Below are 25,390 nucleotides of genomic sequence, written 5' to 3'. Positions count from 1 at the left end.
CGTGCATTCTGGCGCACTACAAGTGTCAGACTAAACATGTGTTGAAATCAGTATTTCAGGTTCTGCATAACGTAGTTAACGTAGTTACGTAAGTAAAAACTTAATCGATCCACGGAAAGTCTCACGTAAAGTGCATTCGCATCTTACCCCAGCAAGTCCGTCCTCGTCGTCAAGCTGGACAAGCTAGAGGCAGCTCGATGATGCTCTTGCCCGCGTCCACAGGGCCAAGAGTCAGAAACATGGCTGAACCCCACCATACCAAATGCTGCTATTGCTATCCCAGGCTTCAGGTTGCATCGTTTTGACCGAGCCAGCACATCTCTGCCATGGTCCTAACTAGGTGGAGGTGGAGTTGTGCTATTTTATTAAGGAAGAGTTCAGCTGCAGCATTCGCCCACAGCCTGGTAATAACAGCTGTGAAAATGCAAATTATTGAAATACAGCTTCCTGGAAGACCTCTCTTCGTGACTCTGAATGGTACAGACCTCCACGGCAACCCATTGCCAAAATTACGAGTTTGTTTAATCAGCTTTCTAATTTATTTGATGACCACAACTGTGTAGTGTTAGGTGACTTCAACGCAAGGAATTCTCCATGCAAAGACTCTGACGTCACTGACAGTAGTGGTAGAGCTTGGCAATCGGCGTTTGTGCAGTATGGATTCACTGTTATAAATAATGATGGCACACGTCCCCAATTGGCGCAGTGGTTGCACTTTTTTACTTGACGTCGTAGCAACCAATATTCCAGATATTGTCTCCTCAACCACCACTCTCTCACCCCTGTCAAACCACTGCCCAGTTATCGATTCTCTTACACTACGTGCACCAGCACCACAGCGGACAAATCTACTGCATCGAATAGTTGATTTCAATTGGCTTCTTGTCCTGATGGAAAGGGAACGATTTCTTGAGCGCCTCTACGGTTGTGAAACAGTTGATGCTTCTTGGAAAGCATGGGAATCCCATTTGTTAAACTTAGTTGAAAGGCCATCAACCTGGACGCGTAAGCATGATCAGCGAAAGCAGACTTGGTACACACCTGACCTGCGCCTGTTTCAACGGCGACAGAATAGGCTGTATCGTGCTTATATCTGCGCAATCCACAATCAACTGAAGCAAATGCAGCGTGCTGTGTATCCTGGAACATTTATCGCAAGAAAATCCGTGCTGCCAGATCTGCCTTTCTAGATCGCACCGCTACCAGTGATTTTATTTTATTTACTTTTTATTGAAAAACCCCAAACCTTCAGACATGTGAATGTGCACATTATATAAAGTGTATACTTATACGCATGTATCGAGAAGGCAGCACAGAAGCGGCAGTGGTGGTGAGGCCTGGGCAGCTCGTCCGACCGTGGGTCTGGGAGTCTGGGCAGACGCACCGGGAGGGGGGGGGGGTATCTCCATGGCTGCACGAAAGGTAGATATGTGAAGGAAGTTCCTCGTGCATGCACATCCGAAAAGGCTGCAACGAAATGTCTACCATGCACACGCACGCGGCGGGCCACGCGATGGTAGGAGCCATGGAGTAGCTGCGGTCTCAGCAGACCAGTCGATGCGGCTAGCCCAAGCAAGCTACGCCAAGGCAGTGCGCGCACCAGGGCATCAGAGGCGCCAGCCTGGACCCTGGTCAAGCCAACCAACACCATCCGGTGGGAGAGAAACCAGGGAGCCAGAGGGTCGTTCAAGGCTGTGTTTCACCTGCAGGAAACCCGGCCATATTGCCAGATTCTGTCCAGAAGGAGGGAGGAACGCCACAAGCAAGCCTTCTTTAAACGATGGACGCCAGTAAGGAAGGGAGTGCGACTACTGGCGAACACGAGAGCACCCAGGAATAGGCCACGAATCAAAGTTCAGAACAAATTCAGCCCCTTAGCAAATGAGGAACCACGCCTCGAGGAGACCGAAATTCAAGCCTCGCCTGTCAAGCATTCGTCACCTGATACTGTTGGCCGGCCTAATGAAGTAACCGCCAGCACAGGGAGCATTTCCGCCGACAACGAACACGACCTAATGCGCGTCCAGGGCAAGATAAATGGACGTCGCGTTACCATGCTACTGGATTCTGGGTCAACCCACGACTTCATTTCAACTGACCTTGTCAAGAAGCACAACATCTCCACAACAACCGGTAGCGACGTCCTGAACTTCACACTTGCTGATGGATCGGTCCGCTCACAGCCTATTACGAAAACGGACAGCTTGAAGACCGTAGTCGGCGACTTTAGCGAGCACCAACAGTTCCTAGTATTCCCTATGACGCGGTATGACGTGATCCTCGGCAAACCATGGCTGACCCGGACGAACCCACAGATCAATTTTCGTACCAATGAAATCAAGCTGGAGGGTGGACCCATCATCTGTCAACCGAGTGAAAGTGATGGCACGGACAAATCCAACCCACCGATCGAGACTTTCCTCATCTCAGGGAAGCAGGCTAGGCATGCAATGAGAGGTGGCGCAGAAGGAATCCTAGCGTATGTGACAGCAGATCCGGACGAGCCACAGACGGTGGATAGTCCGGGTAGGGAGGATCAGAAGGATTTCAAGGACCTGCTGAAGGAGTTCGGGGACGTCTTTCCCGATGAGCTTCCAAACAAGCTGCCACCCAGAAGAGGCGCAGATCACGAGATAAAAACGGGAGAAGGAGCTAAACCGCCATCTCGTGCAGCATATCGTTTACCAAAACCAGAGATGGATGAGCTTCAAGCTCAGCTCACCGAGCTGCTCCGTAGAGGATTCATCCAGCCCAGCAAATCCCCATACGGAGCCCCTGTGTTCTTCGTAAAGAAGGCGGATGGAACACTTCGAATGGTATGCGACTGGCGTGAGCTAAACCGCATAACCATTAAGAACAAGGCATGCTTACCGAATATTGACGACCTCTTTGATACCGTCCAAGGCAGTGCGTATTTCACCAAGCTAGATCTGAGGTCCGGTTACAATCAGATTCGAATAGAAGAAACAGATATTCCGAAGACAGCAATAAATACCCCATTCGGTCACTTTCAGTTCACAGTGATGGGTTTCGGCCTAACAAATGCCCCAGCAACATTCCAAACCTTGATGAACAGTGTCCTCCAGCCATACCTGCGTAAATTCGTTGTGGTGTTTCTAGACGATATCCTCATATTCAGCAAATCATGGGAGGAGCACCTCGATCATGTCAGAACCATCTTAAACGCCCTCAGGAGGAATGAGCTATATTGCAAACCGTCTAAATGTGAATTCGGCCGGACAGACGTTCTGTTTCTTGGGCACCAGATAGACGGCCAATGCATTTCTCCAGATCCAGAGAAGATCAAGGCCGTGCATAACTGGCCTGTCCCGACGACGGTCACGCACGTAAGACAGTTTCTGGGATTCGCTAATTACTTTCGAAGGTTCATTAACCATTTCTCGGCCATCTCCAAACCCCTGGAGGAACTGACAGGGAAACATGTGCGCTTCGAGTGGAATCAGACTCGACAGGAGGCATTTGAGCGATTGAAGTCTGCTCTGCTGGATGCACCAGTGTTGCGACTAGCAAAAGTCAGTCAGGATTTCCGCGTTGAGACTGACGCAAGTGACTTTGCTGTGGCAGGAGTCTTAACGCAGCAAGCAGAGGACCAGTCCTGGCATCCTGTGGCTTACGTGAGCCGAAAGCTGTCTTCTGCCGAACGGAATTACACGGCCGCCGAGCGAGAAACTTTGGCTGTAGTGTACGCCCTGCAGTGCTGGCGAGTCTACCTATTTCGCCACTTTCAACTCTACACCGACAACATGGGAGTTGTCTACCTCAGGACCAAACTATTGTCAATAATAGAAAAGCTGACAAGATCGCTTTTCTAAATACAGGGGATTCACACACACACAGGAGCGGTTTTTCCAGCCGTGCTGCTACCCACAGTCAACTGGGAACTTGTGGCCAGGCACAAGGGGTGCATGGATGCAGCTAATGGGGTCGCTTTCGGCACTAGTGCTAGTGGTTGTGAGACCTACCCACTCACCCCCACCGTTAGGCGCTGCATCTGCCGCTAGGGTTTATCGGGTGTTAGCGGCCGTCGTGAGTTCCCTTCGGGAACGGATACGATAATTTACTTTTACTTTTACACACACACACACACGGGTAAAACCATGGTTGTGGGAAAGTTGTTTTGGAAACCATGGAACGTGGCGAAAGGAAGAACCTCTCGGCGAACAATTGGCAAAGCCGTGGCTGTGGGCCTCAGGGCGTTTGTCAAGAGAAAAATCCCATGGCTATAAGACCTTCTCCTTGGCGAGAACTCTGAACCCTAGTTGTAGGAGTGCATCACAGCCTGCATTTTCAGACAGACTCCAAGACTCTCCATTCAGTCGAGCCGCCAGATTTGAAAAATCACTTCGGAACACTGATCGCATAATTTAGTACGATTGTGCAATAGGATATCCTTGCTGGATTCTTGTCTATCCTTCTTTCTTCTCTTTTTCTTTATTCCTTTCCTTTATTTTCTTGCCGTGGTTGGCTATCAACCCTCTCTCGCACTTTGCGTGCCAATTGGTCATGAACCAGGAGTTGAGTGAAATAAATAAATAAATGAAACACAAATTCTATTTTTCAGATGCACCCTTTAAATTTGTGCACTTTTCTCATGGAATTCTCAACATTATGATCGTTTGCATGTAAATATATGTGTATACACTGCTTGCCAGTCTCACGCATTCTCTGAGTAAGGAATTAGACGTCGCACTCGAGGATTCGGGTTTATAGGGTTTATCGGGTGTTAGCGGCCGTCGTGAGTTACCTTCGGGAACGGACACGATAATTTACTTTTTTTTTTTTTTTTTACTCGAGGATTCAGTAGTCACCTTTCACCTTATTTCTGTTATGAGTTCTTCAAGAACGACGAAATTCTGCAATTTGGTGTCGCTATACGTCGGCTAAGGGTTTGTCTCTTTTCCATTTTTCGTCGAAATTTCCTCGCCCGACCTATAATTTCGTGCCACCGAATTAAGGTGGCAGACTACCCAAAAATTCGCTGAAAAATCGAATTTGTAAATTCATATTGAGTGCTACGTCAGTTGAAAGAGCATGAATAGCTGCAAATTCTCTGAAAATTGTGTCCCGATCTGACTGGCCGTTCAAGAGTTATGGCCGAAAATGTGCCCTTGCAAGGAAAGATTTTTTTGTTGCACGCTGTCATTTGTTGGCAGCACTGTATTTGAATGTGAGCAGACCGTGAGCAACTTGTCGTATCATGGAAACACGTGAAAGTGTGCAGAATTTTGCTCCAAGTCCAAAAAATCAGGTTTTTGAGCCACGTATTGGGCTGTGCAGCAGGACTTTTGCCAGCACCCTCGTGACGTTGCCGATATGTGGCTTGATTATTGTAGTTGACATTGATTTTGAGACTTTGGCAAGTTTGAGTCGTGTCAAGAAGTCAGGTAGGATTCAGTACTAGGCAGTAGTGAAACGTGAGTGGTAGTCTTTGCCGGTTTCTGAGGGTATCCTGGATTTGGTGTGCAGCGCTGTGGAAATGGCTTGCTGTGGAGGTCCCAGCACTGGATGTTGTATCAAAGGTACGACCTCGTAGCGCACCCTAAACCTAAAAAAATTTAAAAATTGACTTGGGTCTGTGGGAGTGTGTGGGAGAACGCCCACTCTTTCCTTTTGTTACAGATTCCAGGGCCTCGTTGAGGGGCCCTACCCCATCGCCCATGGCTGCTTCTGGACTTGTTCTAGGTTTGAGTCCCGCGCACGAACAGAATGAGCACGAAAATGTGAAAAATTGTAAATGCATTTGTTTGGCTCCTGGGTGGCTCGCACACCGTGGCACTATGCCGGAAATTTGAGTTTTTCCGGCCTGGAAAGCCTGTCAGTGAGGCGCAAGAACTTGTAAATCATGTCCTGAGGGCCAGCATAGTGGCAGGAGTGTGTGGTCAAAATTTCACTCAAATCCATTGAGAAACACCAAAGTTACGGTCAATTGAATGCCATATGAAATTTATGGGTAGGCTGCCCCCTTTATTAAGGGGGCACATCACCCAAAAATTTCATATGGCATTCAATTGACCGTAACTTTGGTGTTTCTCAGTGGATTTGAGTGAAATTTTGACCACACACTCCTGCCACTATGCTGGCCCTCAGGACATGATTTACAAGTTCTTGCGCCTCACTGACAGGCTTTCCAGGCCGGAAAAACTCAAATTTCCGGCATAGTGCTACGGTGTGCGAGCCACCCAGGAGCCAAACAAATGCATTTACATTTTTTTGACATTTTCGTGCCCATTCTGTCCGTGCGCGGGACCCAAACCTAAAACAAGTCCAGAAGCAGCCATTGGTGGTGGGGTAGGGCCCCTCAACGTGGCCCTGGAATCTGTCACAACGGAACGAGTGGGCGTTCTTTCACGGACTCCCACAGACCCAAGTCAATTTTTGAATTTTTTTAGGTTTATCACGTGAGTAGTTAGTGCGGGGCAGGTTCTGGCCCACTTTTTGACCTTTGACCTTTGGGCCAAATAAGGCACACTGTGTTGGTCGTGCTGGGTCTGGCCCCGGGACTTCCCCCAGGGTTTGACCTTTGACCTTTGGGTTAAATAAGGCACACTGTGTCGGGCGCGCTTGGTCTGGCCCCGGGACTCCCCCAGGGTTCGACCTTTGGCCCTGCCATGTCATAAATGTGCCATAAAGGTTCTTTTCGCCATTGATGGCGAACGTGCACTTGTGCACGTTCGGTGCATTCGCACCAGGGAGTAGTAAAATACGTACTATTCCCTGATTCGCACATCATAGATGTGCATTGCATGCAGCGAATGACATATTGCGCATGCGCGCATACGCACGCGGAGCATGTGACCTTCAGTGGTCCTATGCGTGTGGAAAAGATGCAGTGCAACACAAGGTGTACTAGTACACGTGTCATTATACTACTCCCTGATTCGCACTTCGTAGATGTCCAGCAAACAAGTTCACGTTCCGTGCATTCGTTTTATTCGCACATCGTAGATGTGCACTGATTGACAAGTTGCCCATACAGAGCATGCCTAATCGGTTTTTCGATCGGTTAAGAGAATGTTCAAAATCGGCCATATTATGAGCCCCAAGATCAGAATTCGGCTCAACGTAGTACTTGAAGTCCCATTACGTCATGTACATTTACACACAAGCACACTCTGTTGAAGCACTGAAACATCGATTTTCGGCGAATTCAACATGCGAAATTTGAAAATTCGGCGAAAAGATGGGTGATTTCTTCAAAACCACTTTTTTCGGCGAATTTGTCGGCCAGCCGATTTGGGAAATGCCTACTGTCCATGCAGGTGCATTAGATGCATATTTCTATTTTGATCGGGATACAGTTAGAATCAACCGGCTACGCCCGGAGTATCATGCATCAAAACAATTATTGAAGGGGTGTCACAGTGAAGCAGTGTTGCTACGCACCACAAATCCCCTCTGCACTGCATCGAATCTATACTGGAGAATTCAGAGTGACCAGCAAAGAGTCACAACCCGCGGGTATCCAGTCACACTAAGGCATATCCACCATTCCCCACATATTCACTGTAACAAAACACAATACTGTTCACTATAATACACTTTTATTTAAATGGACTTGGATGAGTCTGTAGAAGAGAACACAATGCACGCACACGCACGCATGCGCGGACACACACACACGCACACACGCACACACACACATCTAGGTTATAGTGCTATACACGTATCTAGGGTTTAGGAAGCACGAGAATATGTCGAAGCACCCACACATACCCCTTCATGCAGTGTACTTCAGTAGCCCAACACGTTACGACTGCTCAGGACCATCACAAAACACATTACGACCGCTCAGGACCATCACAAAACACCACACACTGTTACTACACTGCATACACAGTTACTACACTACGCCTGTTACAAGTACTTACAAATAATTTTGAAAACAAATGGCACATCCCGAAGACGGCAGCTAGCTCCAGACCTTCATACATACGTCATCTGTAAAACCAAGCATGAGCGCACACAAACACTATTAGTGTCACGAATACGGAAGCAGGGTAAGACAAGAGGATACGAAACAAGTAAGTATCGCTATAACGAGGGGGGTAAGTATACATGTAGACAGAGCAGTGCTTACTTACAGGGTCCGGATACGCTCCATGGCGTCCCGGTAGTCGGACTGCAACAGCAGCCCGACTTGCCGGCCCTCCCAGTAACGGGCCCGATGGGCCGCACCCGCCAGGTGTGCGGCCACGGCCTGGCCTCCCACCAGCCTTTCTCCACTGTAAAAACGAAAGAAACCGCAGAAAGCACAGTGTCATAGAGCTCTTTTGTTGGGGGAGAGAGCTAGGAGCACTGCACACTTACCATTTATCGCAATATATGATTAGAAAGAGGCGGCGCTTGACGCACCGCCTCAGGTGTTGAAACAGGGGTACTACCCCTGTAAGGCGAACGCCACAGTGACACGTGAACCTCATTTGGGCTGTTTTCAGGATAATGATACTGAAGTGAAGGTGTGAACCGCAAAGCAAGACCTTTACCTTCTTCCTGTCAAATTCGCTCCCCAGCTGCATACCGACATCATCCGCTAAAACCCAATCATACCAAGTAACGCAAAGGTCATCAGTTGACCTTTTGGACTTTTCAACTCTTATCCAAAACCACCAAGAGGAAAAAACCAGGATGAAGAAGACGTCAGTTGTAGAAGCGTTTGTGGAGGAGTTGTTACATTATTCTCAGTAAATAGATATGGCTGATACATTCGGTGTAGACTTGGACGACCGGTCGTGGTCTCTCACCACGGGTCCTTTACTAATAGAAAGGCGGACGCCAATAAGAACAGTTGTGGAGTTGGCAGATCAAAACGCGCAGCAAGAAATTTGGCACGTCGATGGTAGACTCCATCGGGAGGACGGACCAGCTCTTGTTGATAGTAGGGGAGTGTCCGCCTGGTGCTATGGAGGTCGCCTTCATCGCGTTAATGAACCGGCTTGGATAGGACGGGGTAGCATAGAGTACTACCTCAACGGCGCCCGTCATAGAGCCGGCGGTCCTGCAGTCAGTTATTATGACGCCACATGCGGTATTCTACGGTGGTATCACCACGGAAGACTCCACAGGTATGATGGCCCTGCAGTGGAAACATTTTCAGACCTTGGTGAAGACTCTGAGGGGTTCTACCGACACCGCGAAGAGTGGTATTGGAATGGCGTCAGACAAAGGATCGGCGACGGCCCTGCTCTGACGGAGAGATTTGATGGCGCCTATTTGCTGGAAGCCTGGTATGTCCAAGGGCGTCTACACAGAGTAGACGGACCAGCCAGGATCACTCGGAGTGATGATGGTATCACCATCCAGTGGTATTATCACGACCGGCTCCACAGGGAGAATGCGCCAGCCGTGATACGCAGGGAAGGTAACAACCGTGTACGGGAGTGGTACCGATACAACCTTCGGCATAGGGAAGATGGGCCTGCTTTCATCTCTCAGGAGGAGGGTATCTATCAGTGGTACCTCAACGGGGTGTATTACGGTGACCACCATCAAGACCAGGCAATACACCCCATGGAGCTGCAGTACATCAATGTAGTGCCTACTAAGGTAGACTCGTCAGCAATAAGTCATGAGCCCATTTGTGTGATTTGTCAGGATACCCTGAACCGTCCTCTATCCAAGTTGGAGTGTGGTCATGAATTTCACTTCCACTGTATCAAGGAGTGGATCAGTTCTGCCTCCAGCCCAACTTGCCCAACCTGCCGCTACTCCATGACTGCTGAGGACTTGGTTGAGTTCTTGTAGTAATACATGACACCGCTGCGTGTAGGCGACTACGAATGACCAGTCATGTGCTACAGATGGACACGGACACGCCACCCTAAGTAGCCATGAGCGGCTATTTGGACAAGGACAACAAAGCACCTCGTGGGTGGCCAAGGTTGACACTAGCCACAAGTCTGGTCGCTCAGTTGAATAAGCTGGGTGTGCCCATGAAGACCATGCAGAGGACAAGACAGACTGGAAGAAACTGTGCAGCTCGACACTCGAGGACAAATCAGTATCAGCAGCTACTACACCTTGCTGATGATGCTCACAAGACAGAAGTGGGGAAAAAAAACTGAATTTCTTTATTTAGTGCTCAACTACGCGAAATGTGTTATTATTATTATACATGTTCAACTGTAATCAGTCTGGCTGACTGCCATTCTCTACCACACATTACCGGACACTGTTGTGGTTGTCGTCGTTATCGTCGTCGTTGTTGATGTTGTAGTCGGTTGTTGTCGTCGTTATCGTCGTCGTTGTTGATGTTGTTATTGGTTGTTGTTGTCGGTTGTTGCCGGTTGTTGTCGTCGTTTGTTGTTGGTTGTTGTTGGTTGTTGTTGATGTTGTAGTCGGTTGTCGTCGTCGTTATCGTCGTCGTTGTTGATGTTGTTATTGGTTGTTGTTGGTTGTTGTTGTGTGTTGTTGTCGGTTGTTGTTGGCTGTTGGATGTTGTTGTCGGTTGTTGCTGGTTATTGTTGGTTGTTGTTGGTTGTTGTTGTTGTCGGTTGTTGTCGGTTGTTGGGTGTTGTTGTCGGCTGTTGGGTGTTCTTGTTGGTTGGTGTTGGTTGTTGTTGGTTGTTGTCGGTTGTTGTCCGTTGTTGTCGGCTGTTGCTAGTTGTTGCTGGTTGTTGTTGTTGGCTGTTGTTGGTTGTTGTTGGATGTTGTTGTCGGTTGTTGTCGATTGCTAGTTGTTGGTTGTAGTTGGTTGTTGTCGGTTGTTGTTGGTTGTTGTCGGTTGTTTTCGGCCGTTGTCGGTTGTTGTTGTTTATTGTTGGCTGTTGTTGGTTGTTGTTGGGTGTTGTTTGGTATTGTTGTCGGTTGTTGCCGGTTGTCGTTTGCTGTTGTTGGTTGTTGTTGCCGGTTGTTGTCGGTTGTTGGGTGTTGTTGTCGGTTGTTGGGTGTTGTTGTTGTCGGTTGTTGGGTGGTGTTGTTGGTTGTTGTTGGTTGTTGTTGGTTGTTGCCGGATGTTGTCGGTTGTTGTTGGTTGTTGTTGTCGGTTGTTGTCGGTTGTTGTCAGTTGTTATTGGTTGTTGTTGGTTGTTGTTGGTTGTTGTTGGTTGTTGTTGGCTGTTGTTGGCTGTTGTTGTCGGTTGTTGTTGGTTGTTGTTGGTAGTTGTTGTCGGTTGCTGTCGGTTGTTGTCGGTTGTTGTCGGTTGTTGTTGTTTGTTGTTGGTTGTTGTTGGTTGTTGTTGGTTGTTGTTGGTTGTTGTTGGCTGTTGTTGTTGTTTGTTGTTGGTTGTTGTTGTCGGTTGTTGTCGGTTGTTGGGTGTTGTTGTTGGTTATTGTCGGTTGTTGTCGGTTGTTGTCGGTTGTTGTGTTTTAACCCTTTGCGGTGCATCAGTCATTAACGACTGATATTGTGTACATACCGTAAAACTGTCGTAACTCCATCGATTTTAGTCCTGTTGCACATATCGAAATATGTAGATTAATCGTTATTTTGTTCATTATCCAGGAGGATGTTGCTATGATTCAGTACCATTTTTTCGCATAATGAGACGAGTTTGTGTAACGTTAGTGTGACGTGGGTATGCTGATTGGATGCGAGGTGGTGAGAGTATGCTGATTGGCCGATAACAATTAGTGGAAGGGATAAAGTAATGCGCTGCTTGTGCAGCGTAACCAAACACATGGTCTGTGGGAAACACCCTAGTAAAATAAATAAAATAATAATAACATGAATTGCCACCGGCACTTGAGAGACTCGAGCCCCACCACCTTGTTCAAATCGGACTTGGTAGCTTCGTATTGGAACTTAATCTTCTTCTTTTTGAGGTATGACCGTACAAAACGCGCTTGGAGTTTTCATTTATTTTATTTTTTCATTGCAACTTTTTTAGCAGATGTCCACTCGTGAAACAACGGTGAATCTGGAACGAATAAATGGTCCATGCCAAAGGCATGACGAGTCTCGAAGTCTTCACATTCATGATGGAACCTTGTCATGATTGACGCATTCCTTGATGGTGCGCACATGAAATCAACCTGGCTCATCTTTTCCAATTCCATTCTTTTCACATCCTGCAACCCATACCCTACTAGTATCAGTGGGGACGCTAGAATCAGAAGAGGCAAGGCAGCACTCTTCCGTGGATGTATTACTCGACACAACACCACCCATACTTGTTTTCTAGAAGTTTTGAATATAATGATATATTGCAGTAGGAAGTAGTATACAGTCAAATAGGATAGGATAAGAATGAATGATCAGCTGTCTGATAAAGAATGCAGTTCATTAAAGACTTATTGGAAGCTCTCTACCAGCTGATCGTCTTGTTGAACGACGACACTGCATAATGATATGAAGCTCTCAGTTAGCTGTTTCAGTTCCGTGGTAGAAAGTGTCATGTGCGCGTCCAGAGCACGATGAAAACATCTGGGCTCCACGTGGATGCAGACGATTGGAGCAACAGTAAGACGTACCTTCAACGCCTGCTCGTCAAGGTCGAAGGAGACTGCCCCGGGGTAGATGAAAACATCTTGTTCCACATCCAGTTCGAACGAGCTGGTCGGGACTAGCTTGCTTTCACCGTTGATGTATACCCGACATTGACCGTCGGACGAACGTGATGGGTAGAAGTTGGTCTTGATCTTCTCCACACGTCCTCTTCGGAGAGTGTCACGGAGCGATGGACAAGTCTTGATCAAGTTCGTAATGATGAACTCAGTGGACTCATTCAGGTCGATGTAAACCTGTCCTTGAGCATCTTTGCGAGCTGTTGCCGTACTACCACAGGCTGGTAGAGCTCCTGAAGGGAAGTACATCTTATAACCAGGCTTGTAGAAGGATCTACCTGATGACTTGTAGGACAGTTGCATGTCCTCCTGAAACCCATCCACCACAATCTCTTTGTGGAGCTTGGTAGGAGCAGGTGGCACATAGCGACGCTTAGCCGGTACTGCGTTCGAAGAGAGCACAACTTGAGGAGGGTCAGCAGGAAGAGCGGAATTCTTCCTCACCCGTCGCTCGTAAAGGGAATCCATCTTCCAGGAAGCGAAGGCAGAACAACTCATCAGCACTGTATTCGATGAACGAATGACTCAACTACAGGACAACCATCTGTATTTATACAAGTCAGAGACGGGGGCGGATTGAAATGTTAAAATATGTGTCAACTAGATCAACCAATCACCATCAAGCCCGACACAAACATTTGCCCAATCAGCATTGAGCCCGCCAAAAACATTTGACCAACCAGCATCAAACCCACCAAAAACATTTTGTCCAGTCAGCGGCATGCCCACCAAATAATTATCTCATCTTAAAGATTCCTTACATGATACAGCCACTTTAGTGAACTGATACAGTATGGAAATAAGATCAAAGTCAAACGTGTGCAAGTTCTGAATCACGTGATCAAGTGAATAGGCTTCCCAACAATAGGCATCAATCAATGATGTCATAAGAGATGTATCAGATGGAGATAAAATCAGCAAATTCGTACGCAACGTGGACAGTTGAGATGATGACACCATCCTGGTCGACTCCATGAGATGCAGTACATATAGGAGTGGAAAATGCTGAGGAAGAGGTTTCATGATTCGACTGAACCTCAACCACGATACACTGCTACGAGGTAAGTAGGAACGCAGTTTACGTAGTACATCCACATTCGTATCGTATACTATGCAGGATAATGCTATAGCATAGTTTAAACTCTTGTACAAACAGGATTTTTTCATCGCAAGTAACTGCTCCCGAAGAGGGTGTACGCAAAGCTGATCGGATAAGAGTTCAGTTTTCGAAAGAAAATGCAAAAGATGACGATCCACACCGCATAACCGCTCATGTACAGCGTAACGCTTCTTCATCAAACTACATCTCCTATGCACATCATCTTCAGGGAAGTAAATCACCGCCATGACAAGTCCACACGAAGAACACACGTATCTTCCTTCATGTAAAACATGATCAAGATGTTGACACTGTTTTTCCTCCCCGTATTGCTCTTTTTCTTCTTCTTTCTTCTTAAATTCAGAATCCATCTTCACTCCTCACCAACATCCTCATTATGACACTATATCCAGCATGATATCTACTTTATATAACCAATCCTATCCGGGGCAATTATCAGGTACAACCATGGGGGTAGATGACCTCATACCCTCGCCGACGTGTTGGCGAGGGTATGAGGTCATCTACCCCCATGGTTGTACCTGATAATTGCCCCGGATAGGATTGGTTATATAAAGTAGATATCATGCTGGATATAGTGTCATAATGAGGATGTTGGTGAGGAGTGAAGATGGATTCTGAATTTAAGAAGAAAGAAGAAGAAAAAGAGCAATACGGGGAGGAAAAACAGTGTCAACATCTTGATCATGTTTTACATGAAGGAAGATACGTGTGTTCTTCGTGTGGACTTGTCATGGCGGTGATTTACTTCCCTGAAGATGATGTGCATAGGAGATGTAGTTTGATGAAGAAGCGTTACGCTGTACATGAGCGGTTATGCGGTGTGGATCGTCATCTTTTGCATTTTCTTTCGAAAACTGAACTCTTATCCGATCAGCTTTGCGTACACCCTCTTCGGGAGCAGTTACTTGCGATGAAAAAATCCTGTTTGTACAAGAGTTTAAACTATGCTATAGCATTATCCTGCATAGTATACGATACGAATGTGGATGTACTACGTAAACTGCGTTCCTACTTACCTCGTAGCAGTGTATCGTGGTTGAGGTTCAGTCGAATCATGAAACCTCTTCCTCAGCATTTTCCACTCCTATATGTACTGCATCTCATGGAGTCGACCAGGATGGTGTCATCATCTCAACTGTCCACGTTGCGTACGAATTTGCTGATTTTATCTCCATCTGATACATCTCTTATGACATCATTGATTGATGCCTATTGTTGGGAAGCCTATTCACTTGATCACGTGATTCAGAACTTGCACACGTTTGACTTTGATCTTATTTCCATACTGTATCAGTTCACTAAAGTGGCTGTATCATGTAAGGAATCTTTAAGATGAGATAATTATTTGGTGGGCATGCCGCTGACTGGACAAAATGTTTTTGGTGGGTTTGATGCTGGTTGGTCAAATGTTTTTGGCGGGCTCAATGCTGATTGGGCAAATGTTTGTGTCGGGCTTGATGGTGATTGGTTGATCTAGTTGACACATATTTTAACATTTCAATCCGCCCCCGTCTCTGACTTGTATAAATACAGATGGTTGTCCTGTAGTTGAGTCATTCGTTCATCGAATACAGTGCTGATGAGTTGTTCTGCCTTCGCTTCCTGGAAGATGGATTCCCTTTACGAGCGACGGGTGAGGAAGAATTCCGCTCTTCCTGCTGACCCTCCTCAAGTTGTGCTCTCTTCGAACGCAGTACCGGCTAAGCGTCGCTATGTGCCACCTGCTCCTACCAAGCTCCACAAAGAGATTGTGGTGGATGGGTTTCAGGAGGACATGCAACTGTCCTACAAGTCATCAGGTAGATCCTTCTACAAGCCTGGTTATAAGATGTACTTCCCTTCAGGAGCTCTACCAGCCTGTGGTAGTACGGCAACAGCTCGCAAAGATGCTCAAGGACAGGTTTACATCGACCTGAATGAGTCCACTGAGTTCATCATTACGAACTTGATCAAGACTTGTCCATCGCTCCGTGACACTCTCCGAAGAGGACGTGTGGAGAAGATCAAGACCAACTTCTACCCATCACGTTCGTCCGACGGTCAATGTCGGGTATACATCAACGGTGAAAGCAAGCTAGTCCCGACCAGCTCGTTCGAACTGGATGTGGAACAAGATGTTTTCATCTACCCCGGGGCAGTCTCCTTCGACCTTGACGAGCAGGCGTTGAAGGTACGTCTTACTGTTGCTCCAATCGTCTGCATCCACGTGGAGCCCAGATGTTTTCATCGTGCTCTGGACGCGCACATGACACTTTCTACCACGGAACTGAAACAGCTAACTGAGAGCTTCATATCATTATGCAGTGTCGTCGTTCAACAAGACGATCAGCTGGTAGAGAGCTTCCAATAAGTCTTTAATGAACTGCATTCTTTATCAGACAGCTGATCATTCATTCTTATCCTATCCTATTTGACTGTATACTACTTCCTACTGCAATATATCATTATATTCAAAACTTCTAGAAAACAAGTATGGGTGGTGTTGTGTCGAGTAATACATCCACGGAAGAGTGCTGCCTTGCCTCTTCTGATTCTAGCGTCCCCACTGATACTAGTAGGGTATGGGTTGCAGGATGTGAAAAGAATGGAATTGGAAAAGATGAGCCAGGTTGATTTCATGTGCGCACCATCAAGGAATGCGTCAATCATGACAAGGTTCCATCATGAATGTGAAGACTTCGAGACTCGTCATGCCTTTGGCATGGACCATTTATTCGTTCCAGATTCACCGTTGTTTCACGAGTGGACATCTGCTAAAAAAGTTGCAATGAAAAAATAAAATAAATGAAAACTCCAAGCGCGTTTTGTACGGTCATACCTCAAAAAGAAGAAGATTAAGTTCCAATACGAAGCTACCAAGTCCGATTTGAACAAGGTGGTGGGGCTCGAGTCTCTCAAGTGCCGGTGGCAATTCATGTTATTATTATTTTATTTATTTTACTAGGGTGTTTCCCACAGACCATGTGTTTGGTTACGCTGCACAAGCAGCGCATTACTTTATCCCTTCCACTAATTGTTATCGGCCAATCAGCATACTCTCACCACCTCGCATCCAATCAGCATACCCACGTCACACTAACGTTACACAAACTCGTCTCATTATGCGAAAAAATGGTACTGAATCATAGCAACATCCTCCTGGATAATGAACAAAATAACGATTAATCTACATATTTCGATATGTGCAACAGGACTAAAATCGATGGAGTTACGACAGTTTTACGGTATGTACACAATATCAGTCGTTAATGACTGATGCACCGCAAAGGGTTAAAACACAACAACCGACAACAACCGACAACAACCGACAATAACCAACAACAACACCCAACAACCGACAACAACCGACAACAACAACCAACAACAAACAACAACAACAGCCAACAACAACCAACAACAACCAACAACAACCAACAACAACCAACAACAAACAACAACAACCGACAACAACCGACAACAACCGACAGCAACCGACAACAACTACCAACAACAACCAACAACAACCGACAACAACAGCCAACAACAGCCAACAACAACCAACAACAACCAACAACAACCAACAACAACCAATAACAACTGACAACAACCGACAACAACCGACAACAACAACCAACAACAACCGACAACATCCGGCAACAACCAACAACAACCAACAACAACCAACAACACCACCCAACAACCGACAACAACAACACCCAACAACCGACAACAACACCCAACAACCGACAACAACCGGCAACAACAACCAACAACAGCAAACGACAACCGGCAACAACCGACAACAATACCAAACAACACCCAACAACAACCAACAACAGCCAACAATAAACAACAACAACCGACAACGGCCGAAAACAACCGACAACAACCAACAACAACCGACAACAACCAACTACAACCAACAACTAGCAATCGACAACAACCGACAACAACATCCAACAACAACCAACAACAGCCAACAACAACAACCAGCAACAACTAGCAACAGCCGACAACAACGGACAACAACCGACAACAACCAACAACAACCAACACCAACCAACAAGAACACCCAACAGCCGACAACAACACCCAACAACCGACAACAACCGACAACAACAACAACCAACAACAACCAACAATAACCAGCAACAACCGACAACAACATCCAACAGCCAACAACAACCGACAACAACACACAACAACAACCAACAACAACCAATAACAACATCAACAACGACGACGATAACGACGACGACAACCGACTACAACATCAACAACAACCAACAACAACCAACAACAAACGACGACAACAACCGGCAACAACCGACAACAACAACCAATAACAACATCAACAACGACGACGATAACGACGACAACAACCGACTACAACATCAACAACGACGACGATAACGACGACAACCACAACAGTGTCCGGTAATGTGTGGTAGAGAATGGCAGTCAGCCAGACTGATTACAGTTGAACATGTATAATAATAATAACACATTTCGCGTAGTTGAGCACTAAATAAAGAAATTCAGTTTTTTTTCCCCACTTCTGTCTTGTGAGCATCATCAGCAAGGTGTAGTAGCTGCTGATACTGATTTGTCCTCGAGTGTCGAGCTGCACAGTTTCTTCCAGTCTGTCTTGTCCTCTGCATGGTCTTCATGGGCACACCCAGCTTATTCAACTGAGCGACCAGACTTGTGGCTAGTGTCAACCTTGGCCACCCACGAGGTGCTTTGTTGTCCTTGTCCAAATAGCCGCTCATGGCTACTTAGGGTGGCGTGTCCGTGTCCATCTGTAGCACATGACTGGTCATTCGTAGTCGCCTACACGCAGCGGTGTCATGTATTACTACAAGAACTCAACCAAGTCCTCAGCAGTCATGGAGTAGCGGCAGGTTGGGCAAGTTGGGCTGGAGGCAGAACTGATCCACTCCTTGATACAGTGGAAGTGAAATTCATGACCACACTCCAACTTGGATAGAGGACGGTTCAGGGTATCCTGACAAATCACACAAATGGGCTCATGACTTATTGCTGACGAGTCTACCTTAGTAGGCACTACATTGATGTACTGCAGCTCCATGGGGTGTATTGCCTGGTCTTGATGGTGGTCACCGTAATACACCCCGTTGAGGTACCACTGATAGATACCCTCCTCCTGAGAGATGAAAGCAGGCCCATCTTCCCTATGCCGAAGGTTGTATCGGTACCACTCCCGTACACGGTTGTTACCTTCCCTGCGTATCACGGCTGGCGCATTCTCCCTGTGGAGCCGGTCGTGATAATACCACTGGATGGTGATACCATCATCACTCCGAGTGATCCTGGCTGGTCCGTCTACTCTGTGTAGACGCCCTTGGACATACCAGGCTTCCAGCAAATAGGCGCCATCAAATCTCTCCGTCAGAGCAGGGCCGTCGCCGATCCTTTGTCTGACGCCATTCCAATACCACTCTTCGCGGTGTCGGTAGAACCCCTCAGAGTCTTCACCAAGGTCTGAAAATGTTTCCACTGCAGGGCCATCATACCTGTGGAGTCTTCCGTGGTGATACCACCGTAGAATACCGCATGTGGCGTCATAATAACTGACTGCAGGACCGCCGGCTCTATGACGGGCGCCGTTGAGGTAGTACTCTATGCTACCCCGTCCTATCCAAGCCGGTTCATTAACGCGATGAAGGCGACCTCCATAGCACCAGGCGGACACTCCCCTACTATCAACAAGAGCTGGTCCGTCCTCCCGATGGAGTCTACCATCGACGTGCCAAATTTCTTGCTGCGCGTTTTGATCTGCCAACTCCACAACTGTTCTTATTGGCGTCCGCCTTTCTATTAGTAAAGGACCCGTGGTGAGAGACCACGACCGGTCGTCCAAGTCTACACCGAATGTATCAGCCATATCTATTTACTGAGAATAATGTAACAACTCCTCCACAAACGCTTCTACAACTGACGTCTTCTTCATCCTGGTTTTTTCCTCTTGGTGGTTTTGGATAAGAGTTGAAAAGTCCAAAAGGTCAACTGATGACCTTTGCGTTACTTGGTATGATTGGGTTTTAGCGGATGATGTCGGTATGCAGCTGGGGAGCGAATTTGACAGGAAGAAGGTAAAGGTCTTGCTTTGCGGTTCACACCTTCACTTCAGTATCATTATCCTGAAAACAGCCCAAATGAGGTTCACGTGTCACTGTGGCGTTCGCCTTACAGGGGTAGTACCCCTGTTTCAACACCTGAGGCGGTGCGTCAAGCGCCGCCTCTTTCTAATCATATATTGCGATAAATGGTAAGTGTGCAGTGCTCCTAGCTCTCTCCCCCAACAAAAGAGCTCTATGACACTGTGCTTTCTGCGGTTTCTTTCGTTTTTACAGTGGAGAAAGGCTGGTGGGAGGCCAGGCCGTGGCCGCACACCTGGCGGGTGCGGCCCATCGGGCCCGTTACTGGGAGGGCCGGCAAGTCGGGCTGCTGTTGCAGTCCGACTACCGGGACGCCATGGAGCGTATCCGGACCCTGTAAGTAAGCACTGCTCTGTCTACATGTATACTTACCCCCCTCGTTATAGCGATACTTACTTGTTTCGTATCCTCTTGTCTTACCCTGCTTCCGTATTCGTGACACTAATAGTGTTTGTGTGCGCTCATGCTTGGTTTTACAGATGACGTATGTATGAAGGTCTGGAGCTAGCTGCCGTCTTCGGGATGTGCCATTTGTTTTCAAAATTATTTGTAAGTACTTGTAACAGGCGTAGTGTAGTAACTGTGTATGCAGTGTAGTAACAGTGTGTGGTGTTTTGTGATGGTCCTGAGCGGTCGTAATGTGTTTTGTGATGGTCCTGAGCAGTCGTAACGTGTTGGGCTACTGAAGTACACTGCATGAAGGGGTATGTGTGGGTGCTTCGACATATTCTCGTGCTTCCTAAACCCTAGATACGTGTATAGCACTATAACCTAGATGTGTGTGTGTGCGTGTGTGCGTGTGTGTGTGTCCGCGCATGCGTGCGTGTGCGTGCATTGTGTTCTCTTCTACAGACTCATCCAAGTCCATTTAAATAAAAGTGTATTATAGTGAACAGTATTGTGTTTTGTTACAGTGAATATGTGGGGAATGGTGGATATGCCTTAGTGTGACTGGATACCCGCGGGTTGTGACTCTTTGCTGGTCACTCTGAATTCTCCAGTATAGATTCGATGCAGTGCAGAGGGGATTTGTGGTGCGTAGCAACACTGCTTCACTGTGACACCCCTTCAATAATTGTTTTGATGCATGATACTCCGGGCGTAGCCGGTTGATTCTAACTGTATCCCGATCAAAATAGAAATATGCATCTAATGCACCTGCATGGACAGTAGGCATTTCCCAAATCGGCTGGCCGACAAATTCGCCGAAAAAAGTGGTTTTGAAGAAATCACCCATCTTTTCGCCGAATTTTCAAATTTCGCATGTTGAATTCGCCGAAAATCGATGTTTCAGTGCTTCAACAGAGTGTGCTTGTGTGTAAATGTACATGACGTAATGGGACTTCAAGTACTACGTTGAGCCGAATTCTGATCTTGGGGCTCATAATATGGCCGATTTTGAACATTCTCTTAACCGATCGAAAAACCGATTAGGCATGCTCTGTATGGGCAACTTGTCAATCAGTGCACATCTACGATGTGCGAATAAAACGAATGCACGGAACGTGAACTTGTTTGCTGCACATCTACGAAGTGCGAATCAGGGAGTAGTATAATGACACGTGTACTAGTACACCTTGTGTTGCACTGCATCTTTTCCACACGCATAGGACCACTGAAGGTCACATGCTCCGCGTGCGTATGCGCGCATGCGCAATATGTCATTCGCTGCATGCAATGCACATCTATGATGTGCGAATCAGGGAATAGTACGTATTTTACTACTCCCTGGTGCGAATGCACCGAACGTGCACAAGTGCACGTTCGCCATCAATGGCGAAAAGAACCTTTATGGCACATTTATGACATGGCAGGGCCAAAGGTCGAACCCTGGGGGAGTCCCGGGGCCAGACCAAGCGCGCCCGACACAGTGTGCCTTATTTAACCCAAAGGTCAAAGGTCAAACCCTGGGGGAAGTCCCGGGGCCAGACCCAGCACGACCAACACAGTGTGCCTTATTTGGCCCAAAGGTCAAAGGTCAAAAAGTGGGCCAGAACCTGCCCCGCACTAACTACTCACGTGCTACGAGGTCGTACCTTTGATACAACATCCAGTGCTGGGACCTCCACAGCAAGCCATTTCCACAGCGCTGCACACCAAATCCAGGATGCCCTCAGAAACCGGCAAAGACTGCCACTCACGTTTCACTACTGCCTAGTACTGAATCCTACCTGACTTCTTGACACGACTCAAACTTGCCAAAGTCGCTAAATCAACGTCAACTACAATAATCAAGCCACATATCTGCAACGTCCCGAGGGTGCTGGCAAAAGTCCTGCTGCACGGCGGCGGGCTTCGCCCGCCGCCGTGCAGCCCAATACGTGGTTTTTAACGTGATTTTTTGGACTTTTTTGGACTTGGGGCAAAATTCTGCACACTTTCGCGTGTTTCCATAATACGACAAGTTGCGCACGGTCTGCTCACATTCAAATACAGTGCTAGTGCTGCCAACAAATGACAGCATGCAACAAAAAAATCTTTCCTTGCAAGGGCACATTTTCGGCCATAACTCTTGAACGGCTGGTCAGATAGGGACACAGTTTTCAGAGAATTTGCAGCTATTCATGCTCTTTGAACTGACGTAGCACTCAATATGAATTTACAAATTCGATTTTTCAGCGAATTTTTGGGTGATGTGCCTCCTTAGGGGGGCAGCCTACCCATAAATTTCATATGGCATTCAATTGACCGTAACTTTGGTGTTTCTCAATGGATTTGAGTGAAATTTTGACCACACACTCCTGCCACTATGCTGGCCCTCAGGACATGATTTACAAGTTCTCGCGCCTCACTGACAGGCTTTCCAGACCGGAAAAACTCAAATTTCCGGCATAGTGCCACGGTGTGCGAGCCACCCAGGAGCCAAACAAATGCATTTACAATTTTTTCACATTTTCGTGCTCATTCTGTTCGTGCGCGGGACTCAAACCTAGAACAAGTCCAGAAGCAGCCATGGGTGATGGGGTAGGGCCCCTCAACGAGGCCCTGGAATCTGTCACAACGGAACGAGCGGGCGTTCTCTCACACACTCCCACAGACCCAAGTCAATTTTTGAATGTAGCTTTTCACAGAATGAAAAGCTACATGCAGAAGACCTTTTCCCCTCGTGATCCTCTTTCCTATGCATGCATGTTGCCAATTGTTGGTGCAGTACAAGTTTAGTGTTGAAAGCAGCATTTCAAGTGTTGTGATTTTTGTGAGGTTTTGTGTGAAATTTTAATTTTCAGCTATCACATTTCGTTAATTTCTTACTTTTTAGACGGGGTCCATGGACTAGAACACAATAACCTTTTTTAGAAAACTGCCATAAAGCAGTTTTTATTGCTATAATTTCTTTTGTTTTTTCTGTCACCAATCAATGGAATTCCCTATATCAATATGTAAATGATGGCCTTCACATCATATCAATACCATATTATACGCATTGATGTGCAAGCCTTTTCTTGCAGAAAATGGCACTAGCATAATGCATTATAGCAATAAAAACTGCTTTATGGCAGTTTTCTAAAAAAAGTTATTGTGTTCTAGTCCATGGACCCCGTCTAAAAAGTAAGAAATTAACGAAATGTGATAGCTGAAAATTAAAATTTCACACAAAACCTCACAATAATCACAACACTTGAAATGCTGCTTTCAACACTAAACTTGTACTGCACCAACAATTGGCAACATGCATGCATAGGAAAGAGGATCACGAGGGGAAAAGGTCTTCTGCATGTAGCTTTTCATTCTGTGTGTGATTATTGTGAGGTTTTGTGTGAAATTTTAATTTTCAGCTATCACATTTCGTTAATTTCTTACTTTTTAGACGGGGTCCATGGACTAGAACACAATAACTTTTTTTAGAAAACTGCCATAAAGCAGTTTTTATTGCTATAATTTCTTTTGTTTTTTCTGTCACCAACCAATGGAATGCCCTATATCAATATGTAAATGATGGCCTTCACATCATATCACATTTCGTTAATTTCTTACTTTTTAGACGGGGTCCATGGACTAGAACACAATAACTTTTTTTAGAAAACTGCCATAAAGCAGTTTTTATTGCTATAATTTCTTTTGTTTTTTCTGTCACCAACCAATGGAATACCCTATATCAATATGTAAATGATGGCCTTCACATCATATCAATACCATATTATACGCATTGATGTGCAAGCCTTTTCTTGCCGAAAATGGCACTAGCATAATGCATGCATAACCTTCCTAGGGGCTCCCGTAAGAAGACCATAGGTCTGTGGGAAACACCCTAGTAAAATAAAAGTTAATAATAATAATAATAATGTTCTTGTGCGGGGAAACATGTGAGCAGTGGTGGTGATTCTTTTTTATACGGAGGTCATTCTGTGCATGTTGCTGTTGCAGAATTTCATGACTTGTCATAAAATTGTCTCGCCTTTCAGATATTTCAGATTTCTCCACCCTCAATCAGATTTATTTGAGAAATGTAGCCATGCGCCAGGTGCGTGTCGCAGATGTTTTTGTTGATTCTGTGTTTATAGTCATGGGTTATCGTGATAAGGTCATCCAGCATCATATTGAAACTGAAATCGTAATCCTGTTGATATCGATACAACTTTTGGAAGTAGTTCAATGACTGCAAACTATTAGTCCACGATTGTCTAAAACAACACAGCAAAGGAGGAACAATAAACATGTATTAAAATGTAAACGAATACATTGCTGAGTCCAAAACCTCGTTCCAACAACTACACTGATCCTGAGGAGAAAAGGGGCAAGGCTATGGTTGGAGGTACTGAGAGATAAACAAGGCACTCCACAATAATAAAATCTTACACATCTTTTGATGAGTATGAATGATATCCAGTCGAACCGCTTTAGGACGAACACCAAGGGACCGATGGTATTTATTCTGTGAGCTTAACCTATTTTATAACCAGAGAATACAATTATATCTCCAATAGACATACGAATAGATTTCTTCCACAGCGAAAGATTCTAAGCCACACCGACTCATTGACTCGTCTCGTATGAAACAATTGAGTCACTAGAGAGATTCTGCAAAACGAAAATGCGTACAAACTTTCGCTCTACATCATGAAGTGCGAAACTTCGCACCTTTGGACGCGAAATGAACTGTCGTAGGAAATTTCGTGAGATCGGGTCATGGCGTACGTGCACTTGGCCCGCGCAAACTACGAAAATGTGCAGAACGCAAAGTTCGTGCAAAAATTCGCACACACTTTCGCAAGGACTGTCGCGAAACTTCGTTCGAATTTTCGTTTTGCAGAACCTCTCTACTGAACGTTTCTTTAGCAACATGACGGCAACTGAAACAGCAACAGAGAAAGCACGATACATGTACTCCACATTCTTACAGGTACTACAAACAGATTGCAGATCGTAATTCTTGCTTTGGCGGCACGATACTTTATTTGGGGAAGTGCAATCTCGGCGGTACTCACAAATCAAACAGCCCAGACTTGAGTAAACAAATCCAATCATACAAGTACGAGATTTTCACGAGACGAGACTGCACCCATTGGCTTGTTTCGTATGAAACAAACAAGTTACTGAACCTCTCCACAATAGAGATTTCCCCTGATATGCGAATTTATTTTGC

General features: G+C 46.3%; 2 long non-coding RNA genes across 2 annotated transcripts; one reads left to right on the top strand and one right to left on the bottom strand.

Annotated features, from left to right (window-relative positions):
• Nucleotides 1-7,876: 7,876 nt before the first annotated feature.
• On the bottom strand, nucleotides 7,877-8,456 carry LOC135812484 (uncharacterized). Its single transcript, XR_010552816.1, has 3 exons — nucleotides 8,329-8,456; nucleotides 8,103-8,243; nucleotides 7,877-7,959 (listed from the first exon to the last, which is right to left on the bottom strand). It is a non-coding gene; the product is annotated as an uncharacterized LOC135812484 (long non-coding RNA).
• An 11,332-nt stretch (nucleotides 8,457-19,788) lies between these two features.
• LOC135812483 (uncharacterized) lies at nucleotides 19,789-20,368 on the top strand. The gene is made up of 3 exons (XR_010552815.1): nucleotides 19,789-19,916; nucleotides 20,002-20,142; nucleotides 20,286-20,368. It is a non-coding gene; the product is annotated as an uncharacterized LOC135812483 (long non-coding RNA).
• The last annotated feature ends 5,022 nt before the right edge of the window (nucleotides 20,369-25,390 follow it).

The sequence above is a fragment of the Sycon ciliatum genome, chromosome 3, assembly GCF_964019385.1.
Source record: "Sycon ciliatum chromosome 3, ocSycCili1.1, whole genome shotgun sequence".
Taxonomy (NCBI): domain Eukaryota; kingdom Metazoa; phylum Porifera; class Calcarea; order Leucosolenida; family Sycettidae; genus Sycon; species Sycon ciliatum.
Note: the sequence above shows the minus strand (reverse complement) of the source record. Positions and strands in the feature narration are given on the sequence as shown.